Consider the following 9,994-nt stretch of genomic DNA (forward strand, 5'->3'; position numbering starts at 1 on the left):
TCCAGGTCTGATACCAGATGGGATCGCGTCCAGAACACCTGTAAACTCTCTTGGGGAACTGGAACAGAAAAAGTGTTCAGGAATAATTCATCAATGATCCACTATCATTTATTAGTTGGGAACGGTCTGGAGTCTAAACCAGTGAGAAGAACAGCACAGATGTTAATTAACCATGTAATATAGTGGATCTCAGAACAAACAACATTTCTATTACTCTTCCAACACACTTTATTTACCTCTCGTTAGCGGCTGCAGTACTGTGAAGTGTCCAGCAGAGGTCAGTCTCTCTCTCTCTCTCTCTCAATAAAACAATAACTTGCATATGTCAAAATATACACTTTTCCAGTCACATCTCCATCATACATAATATATATGTCTATATATATCTATATACATTCTTTAAATATTACATATTAATGATATTAACCCATTATAATAATAATGTTTAACATCAATGACATGCGTTTCGAAAGTCCTATAATCCTAGCAAAACTATAAATATTGTTATAAAACATTGTAATACCCTTGCTAAACCCTTCCCCAAACCCAGAGATCCTGAGTGTTGTAAATATAAACTCATGCTCCACTGTATCGAATGAGTCTTTGATAATGACAGTGACTGATAGTGATCATATCCAGGATTAGTCTGATATGGTCTGAATATATCTTTCCTTCATGAATGATGACTGATACTCCTCTACAAGTCTCACAAGAACCTGTTTGAGATGATTAGGGCAAGTCATTTATCATCTGTACATCATAAAGCTATAGGTCTCCAATTATCTAATAATAGCAACTGTTCATTGGGTTCAGGTAGCAAGGTTATCAAACCTGTTTTCATATCAGGTGATACGCTTGCTTCCTGAATGCATTATATAAGTTCAGTAGTTAATCCATCTGTATTTGTCTGTTTTAAAGCTACATCTGATTCCTCTAAGGTCAACTCACCATCAAGAATTGATCTTCATTCACTTATTCTATCTCTTATAATCACAAATAAAGAATCACACTCAGCTCTTTTGTAATTAGATTTATAAAGGTTAGAATAGAAAACCCACATTTCTTTTTGAATTATTTTTGATCACCTGTTGTCTTTGTTTTTCATGTGCAGACAAGGCTAAATCACCACTGAACTCTCCAGAATTATTCATCATTAAGTCTCTTGTAAGAAAACACAGTTCACCTTTTGTTCCTTGCAAAATAAAAAACAGCTTTACACTTAACACGGTTTTTAACCTCCTAGCATTCAAAGATAGAAAGAAATGGACATGAATGAATGTTATCAGCACACACTCAGCTGTATACGCAGGAGTGAACATGTCCTTAACTCTAAACCAAACCAGTCAAACTCAACATGTAGTATTGTCTTTAGATAAACACCTTTCTTAATCAGATTTAACAGATTATTTCCATCTAGTATGACATTTCTATGACTCTTCTGAGCGAATTTACCTCTCGTTCATAAAGTGTCCAGCAGAGGTCAGTATGTTTACTCTCTCTCTCTCTCTCTGTGTGTGATCTGAGCTCAAACTACAGTTTATCATTATATGATCTCTAAACTGTACTATACGTGCTTACACTAACAGATCCTCAGAGAATAACACACAGATTTACACATTTACACACCTGAACGAGAACCTACCACCGAGATCTAATCATTAAGTTAATGACTACAATCTACCCAAACACTTTGTTTATTTTGCATTTTAAAATGCTTTGCCTAATTTTTAAGTGATACATACTGAGATATATTTAACAGCTTCTTTACTGTGTCTTTTTAAAGATGTTTTCCATTACATTTCCTGTCATATAGACACCGAATGTGAATTTGTGTTGAATTGGATGTATTTCCGTGCTTTACAGCAGTTCTCACACACACACACACACACACACACACACACACACACGTTCTCAGTTCTTCCTCGACAACAGTCTCTGATTGGCTGAGCTGCTGTGACGTCAGCCGATGACGATGGGGCGCAGGAAAAACAGAGGTTTTGGGGTTTCCTCGTAAATACTGACTGGAAACATCAGTGTGTGTGTGTGTGTGTGTGTGTGTGTGCAGGAGAGGAAGTTAAACCGAGGACACACCCTGACTAAGTACACACACTCAACCGTGTGTTGGTGTCAGGTTTTCTTACGTGAGCTGATGAGGGTGGAGTGTGTTTGGGTGTCACAATAAACTCAAATTACTGCCAAATCTCTTCTCTGGAACAGTATGTGCTGGACTGACACTGTGTGTGTGTGTGTGCTGTAGTACGCTGTAGTAGTTCGTCAGGGTTGTGTGAAGCGCTGAGTTCCTCTAAATCTGTGTGAGTTTAGTCGTTCGGCTCTTTCAGGACACACTGTTTGAAAACACAAGCTACAGAGACAGGAAATGCTCTGAATTCTGCCCTGATCTCTTCCTGTCACGACCGGGGATCAGATACACCAGTAAACTTTTACCTCTAGAGTCTCAGATGTTAGTTTGCTCAGTTTAACTTCACGAGTCAGTAATGGTCAAACATTTAAACTCTACAGGGCTATACACTGAACCGAAAACACTGATGTATTAGTTCTATTAGTTCATTATGTTATTATTAACTTTTACTTATTTGTTATTTCTTATTAGCATTAATATTTATAATTTGCGTTTTCCATAAAATTTTGTTGCAAGTCCAGTTTTACTAATTTTAACTGTTTAAATAAATAATACATAAAATGCGATAATAGATAAAAAAAAAAAAAAAACTTAACACATTGCCTTGGCTAAAACTAATTGAAGTATTATAGAGTATTAAATCTGAAAAAGAAATATAAAAAAAGCTAATAGAAATATACATAAAAAATGACAAAGGCACACTAAATGACATTTGTGTTTCTCTAATATGAGACATTTCTGCGCTCATATCGACTTAATTTAGATATTTTGTTGTGTAGAGTTGAATCTGAGCTCAGTTTCACACAGTCAGTATATCAGAGATGATAGGGTCTTCCTCTGGACTTTTTCTTGGTCATTTGTTTTGCGTTTGATCTCATTACTGCAGGATTGGTTTCGGTTCCTTGTCGCTTTAGCTTGCTTAGTTGAGGACACTTCATTTCTGGCAATATTATTGATTTGATAGCACAGATACTGAGTTGGTCGAATTCAATGATGAACTGACTTTAGCTAACGTCCTCTTGCATTATTATTATTATTGCACCTTTTTCTTGGTTAATACTGTAAAGCTACTTTGACAAAAATCTGTATTGAATAAAGCAGTATATAAGTAAGTCTGAGTTGACTAGGAGAAACTGTAGAGATCCTGTGTGTGTGAAGGGTTAACGTGTCCTGGCTTGCTGTGCTGAGCCCCAGCTGAGGGATTGTTTGGACTGTGATGGGGGTTTGTTTTGGTTGTTTGAGGATATGGGGGTGGTGTGTGTGTGTGTGTGTGTGTGTCTGTCGAGCGACAGCTGCTGGTTTAGTTTCCCGGGAACTTAAGGACAATGAGACTCTGTGAGGCTTGGGCCAACAGCTGCCAAACACGTCAACACGACTAAATCACTTTACAAACTCTCACAACACTAAATCTGCTCACGCCACTTCACCTTTCTCAGCAGGGTTTGTTTTGTTTCCTGCACTCTTTCCACAGTGGATCCTCAACAGCGAATTAACAGGTCGAAAGGAACGTTTTTACTAAAACTAAATCTCCATGCGGTCAACTTTTCTTTTGTGATTTCAATTCAGATTTCAATTCAGATTTGGTCTATCACAGTGACAGAGATTTGTCTTAGGTTTGGGTTTACAAACAATGTCAACACATCTATAAAAACAGACACATTAAATAATACCAAATACTTAGAAGTAAAACTTTGGGGGAAAAAACAACAACAGAAACTTATTACCAAATCTGAGCAAACAAACTTTGTACTAAAATGAAGAAAGCTTTGAAAGATCAAGAAATTAGTCCTAAATTAGTTATTAGAAACTTATAAATCTAAAACTTAGAAAATGTAGAAAAAACAAAGTAGCTTTTTACCAAAACTTAGGGAAAGAAATATAAACTACACGCTAAAGTTACGAAGATTTAGAAAAATCTGTAAATTAGTAGCCTACTAAAACAATGAAATTTGTGGAAAAAATTAATTAATTAAAAAAACTTGGACCTTAGGGGGAAAAACATAAAAACGTTGCACTAACATGTGAAAAATCAGGAACTTAGTACTAAAATTTAGAAAAAAACAAACAAAAAACAACTGAACTTAATACCAAAACTTAGAAAAAAAACATAAACTTGTTTGTAATAATTTTTTTTTAACTTAGTACTTAAACTTTGAAGAAACTTATTAAATCTTAGAAATTTTAGAAGAAGAATATAAGAACTCAGAGAAAGAAAAAAAAACAGGAACTTTGTATCAAAATGTATGAAAAAACAACTAAGCACTACAATTTTCAATATTCAGAAAAATCCGTCACTTAGTACTTAAATGTATACATTTTAGCAGAAAAAAAACCCATATGAACTTAGTAACATAACCTTGGGGGGAAAAATATATAAACTTTGTACTAAAACTAAGACACTTCCTTGTGAGACTGTTTTGCTATCTTATTTAATAATGTTGTTACATAAGGATAAGGATAAAATATAAACATAAAAATGTCTCTAACTGTGCTCCGATTTGTCTGCAATTAAAAGTCTTCGATCCTAATATAAACTCAAACACTTCTCATTAAATGATCTGAACTATGCGTATACTTTACTGGAGGATGACTAGTGACTCATTTATTTCTGCTGAGGGATTATAGTTGAAACATCACAGATCTAGCAGACAGTTTCAACAGTGTGTGTGTAACACCCTTCCTCCACCCGTCTGAGACTCTTTTGTGATGCATCACACACACACACACACACACACACACACACACACACAGTGAATGGCTGTCGTTCACACGCCCACAGGACGCTGGGCTTCATGAATGATGTTTGTGAAACTCCAGGAGCATTCAGCTGAACAGGTTTGATTTGCAAATCATCTGTGTGCTGCTCTCTGATCCAGAAACACGGGTGCGAAGGGGGAAATGCCACACGCACACACACTCACAAACACACATCCAAACACCCAGCAGACAGACATGCACACATACTATCCATCTTTTCTTGCAGTGTTGCTTTGATTAACTAAATGTTTTTTTTACATTGAGAACAGAAAATGGACACAAACAAAATATAACTGGTGAAATACTTGTGTTTTAGTCTTTGTTCCTCACTTTCTGCCATGGTTTTCCCCAGCTTTCATTATAAGGAAGTGACATCATGAAAGTTTTTTTTATTATGTAGAGTATGGTCAGACCAAAGTGAGTTTCTCTCACAGTTTGGCTTTGTCGGTATTTCATGACATTTAAATGTTTACTGACTTCATCAAGCTTAGGTTCAACTTGTTTTGAAGAAGAAAAAAAAATCCCAAGATCCCTTTTTAGAGAAAAATATTGTCCACAAGATACAAAATATCCAATCTGCACCAGTTATTGAGAATTATGGTTCAAAGGCGATTGTGATTTTACAGTAGATCAAATCAGGTCCATATCAGTTGTGTCCATAAAATAACATGCAAAGTTCACTTGTGTGTGTGTTTAATGCGGACTAACTCCTGATCAGATTAACAATCAGCTTTATAATAACTAGCAAAATAATCAGAGAACAGCTCACTGTGTGCATGTTTTCTTTGTCTCGTGTCTGCAAATGAAGGTCACAGTGTTTCAGGGATTAAACAACTAACCAAATGTCCCTAAACCCCCCGCCTTAACACCAACCGCCAGCCCACCATCAGATTAGGAGATATCTCTTCAGATTTCCTCTGAAACAGTTTGTAAAAACCCAAGAACTGACCTCAGATCTGCCCAGATACAACCACCAGCCAATCACATGCAGCTGAAGGGTCAGAGGTCACACAGGAAGCTCAACAGGTTTCACCCCCATCATGACATCCAACTGCACCTAAACAGAACAAATGAGGACAGCTGAAGCAAATGAGACTCTTTAAACACCTAAATGTGATTGAACATATAATGAAATATCAAATTAAATCTTTTTTTCAGATTAAGAAATATTATGGTCACGTAGTGATAGAAATGTTGTCCTAGATTAGGGCTCATAAACATAAAAACCATTTGAAAATCAGAAAACTAACTAAAGAAATTTAGGACTTAAGTTTTAAAAATAAGAAACTAAAACTAAAACTAAAACATAAACATTTTTAGAAACTGTAATTTTTTTTTACTAATGCTAGTTAGAAACTAAGAAATGAAACTTAGACCAAAATTAGAAACAATACCAAACTTAGAAAAAAACTTGGAACTAAAAGTTAGAAACTAAGTACTGAACTGAGATAAAACTTAGAAACTAAGTACTGAAATGAGACAAAACTTTGAAAATAAGTACTGAAATGAGGTAAAACTTAGAAACAAGTACTGAAATGAGGTAAAACTTAGAAACTAAGTACTGAAATTAGGTAAAATTTTGAAAATAAGTACTGAAATGAGATAAAACTTAGAAAATAAGTACTGAAATGTGGTAAAATTTTGAAAATAAGTACTGAAATGAGGTAAAACTTTGAAACTAAGTACTGAAATGAGGTAAAACTTTGAAACTAAGTACTGAAATGAGGTAAAACTTAGAAACTAAGTACTGAAATGAGGTAAAACTTAGAAACTAAGAACTGAAATGAGGTAAAACTTAGAAACTAAGAACTGAAATGATATAAAACTTGGAAACTAAGTACTGAAATTAGGTAAAACTTAGAAACTAAGTACTGAAATGATATAAAACTTAGAAACTTAGTACTGAACAGATAAAACTTAGTACTAAACATAGATAACCTTGAAACAAATACTAAACAGATGAAACTTAGAGACTTAGTACTAAACTTAGATGAAACTTAATACTAAACAGCTAAATTTAGAAACGTAGTACTAAACAGATGAAACTTAGAGACTTAGTACTAAACTTAAAACTTAATACTAAACAGTTAAATTTAGAAACGTAGTACTAAACAGATGAAACTTAGAAACTTAGTACTAAATTTAAATAAAACTTAATACTAAACAGCTAAATTTAGAAACGTAGTACTAAACAGATAAAACGTAGAAACTTAGTACTAAACTTAAATAAAAATTAATACTAAACATAGCTAAATTTAAAAATAAATTTAAATAAAACCTAGAAACGTATTACTGAACAGATAAAACTTGGTACTAATTATAGATAAAACTTAGAAACTTAGTACCAAATAGTACTAAAAATGTAGAAAACTAAGAATAGAAATGAAGTAAAACTTAATTAGTACTAAAACTTAAGGTACTTCCTGGTGAGTTTAAAATTGATATTTTACTAGAAATAAAAGATGCACGCTAAAAAACAAAACAAACAGATAAGCAGATGTTAGATGTTTAGTCGAAGGTTGAATGCTTCTGAAAACTGAGCCTAGTAATCTGACACACATACATCTCCTCTTGAGTTTCTCTCTTTAATGTCTCGAACTGTGCTCTGATTTGTCTGCCATCAAAATCCAGAGATATTAACATGAGTTCAAGTACTGACTTTTTGGTTTAAAAGGAATACTGCCCTGGGATAAAAGACAAACACACACACAAATATAATTAAAACATATTAGCCAATCACACGGCAAGAAACCCCCGCAGATGAAGGGTCAGAGGTCACGCAGGAAGCTCAACAGGTTTGACCCATGAAAGCAGACCTGAACAGAACGAATGACAACAGCCGAAACACATGAGTCACTTGAAACGTCTTCATGTCTTTGAACACAAAATCTCAAATCATTTCTTTGTAAGTAAAGAATCTATCTGTGTGTGTGTGTGTGTGTCCCTCTCTGTTCCACTGAGCTGACGGTGTGTGTGTGTGTGTTCAAGCGTCAGCAGCGTCTCTGAACAATAGTGTGCATCTCCATATGTGGGCAGCCTAGCGCTCAACAGGCCATCTGCCCGTGTGTGTTTGTGTCTGACACACACACACACACACACACTCGCTCACAAAATAGCCTCAATTAAAGCAGCGATTGTGCTTTTATGACATCAGGACAGAAACCCTCCCAAATCCTGTGCTGACCGTAATCGCTCACAAACTGAACAAAAAAGCCAGAGGGACACAATAGTGCAGCCTTAACTGCACTACATAGACAGCTACTCTTTTAGATATCTAGTGCACTTACCCTAACAACGACACCTCATACAGGAATGATGTAAAACACCTGATATATCTGATGAAAAATAACACAGGCCATTTATAGACCATTTGTAGTAAGGGTTGTTGCTAAGTTGACAACTACTGAGTACTATTTTTTCCACACTGGCATCTAACAAACAATGCCTTGGAAAAAACAGTTAATCTAGAAAAATAAAGCATAAACCATAAACCCACATAGGAAATAAAACAGTTATGGAATAAGCATGTGTACTAAACTCATATTTCAGAGCAGTCAATGCAATAAATAAATTCTGTATGTGTAAAGAAATATTCAGATGTAACCCCCTTGTCAAACGTTAACACTTTCATAAGTAACTAATTTAATAACCTTTTTCTCAGCAAGTGTAACAGATCAGTTCCATTTATTCTGTTAACTAGTATATTATTAACTCCCCAGTTACTCATAACTGACAATTCAATTACTAATTCCACTAGCGTTATATAATTATAAAATTTCATTCAGCGCAATACTATGACGGTAACTTGTTGCTCATAATTGATTTCAAAAGAGTTTGATGTTAGCATGTTGCTAAATGTGACTCACAACCAATTCTAATAGCTCAATTTTAATCTCATTGTACAAGAAATATTTATCTCATCCCAATAATTTAACACCAGTATTTCTGATAAGCAAACAACTTAACTTAGTGGAGTACAAGTCTATTTAAGAGTCATTTATTATGTTTAAAGCACAATTTGATGGTTTTTCGATCTCCTTGTTGTCATACAAGCACAGCAAAACTACTTTATATAGGATAGTTGCAGATCTAAATACAGAAACTAATTTGAATAGAATGAGCATGAAATCTAGATCATACTGCATACATAAAGTAACGTTTAAGATTAACATAAGAGACATTTCGAAGTATGATACAGTATTGCAGTAATGCTGCCAATTGACAAACCATTAGTTAATTGTTTTTTTTTAGAAGGAAGCATGATTTTAACTTTCATGTCAGTTGATCCTATGATGCCTTAATGTAGTGAGAGTCTGTCAGTGTGTGTAGGAGAAAAACAAGCCCAGACACATCCAGATAACACCCACCGAACGTCACCCATGGGTGTTTTCAAAAAGAGATCGGAGATATGACACTTCATTACAACACATCAGACCAGAGAGGAGGGTTTAACTCATAAAAGGTTTATTGTAATAAAAATCAACTGTACAGCTATAGATCTGCACAAACGCATTTAAAAAATAAAGTACATTAAAAGCAACTCTGCTCTGAAATAGCTTACAAACTACATCTAAAACAGTAGACGAGCTGCTCAGCAGCCCGCGAGATGCTACAGACGAGAGTCTCTGCTCACACTCCTGCCCCAAACCAACCAACACCTGCAAAGCATCCTGGGAAAACACGATCCCTTCCCCAGAGACGCCAGCAGTGGAGCCTCCAGTCCACACGACATCACCTGAGGACTTCACCTGAATATTGCACAGTAAGACTTAAAGAGTCAGGCAGTGGCGTTTATTAAGAGAGCGGTGGTGCTGGGGTTAAGGCAGAGGGGATTATGGGAGTTGGTTCAGAATTATAAAAGTATTTTACGTATACATCTTTCGTTAGCAGCTCCTGCAGAAATTATGAAGCACCATCACCGGTGCCTTTTAGACCTGAAACGTACTGAAGGTAAACACGTTGTATTCTCCAAGTCACCACAGGTGGCGCCATATAAAACGCAAATTAGTTAATCATCATGGTCGACTTTGAAGAGAACCTTTGTACAGAAAAACAAATGTTTGCGCAAAGTACATTTCAGGCCCTTAATTGCTTTAC

The 9,994-nt window shown here is 35.2% G+C and overlaps 1 protein-coding gene across 2 annotated transcripts in view; it reads right to left on the reverse strand.

The window, feature by feature from the left end:
* Positions 1 to 9,339: 9,339 nt before the first annotated feature.
* Positions 9,340 to 9,994, reverse strand: part of LOC127987672 (protein BTG2) — a 2,017-nt gene continuing 1,362 nt past the window's right edge. The window contains exon 2 of one of the 2 annotated variants that reach the window (XM_052590006.1): positions 9,340 to 9,994. This exon is cut by the window's right edge and continues 581 nt beyond it. The gene's annotated coding sequence lies outside the window, so the exon portion shown is untranslated. The other variant, XM_052590007.1, reaches the window with a different exon arrangement.

The sequence above is a fragment of the Carassius gibelio genome, chromosome B22 (assembly GCF_023724105.1).
Source record: "Carassius gibelio isolate Cgi1373 ecotype wild population from Czech Republic chromosome B22, carGib1.2-hapl.c, whole genome shotgun sequence".
NCBI classification, from domain to species: Eukaryota; Metazoa; Chordata; class Actinopteri; order Cypriniformes; family Cyprinidae; genus Carassius; species Carassius gibelio.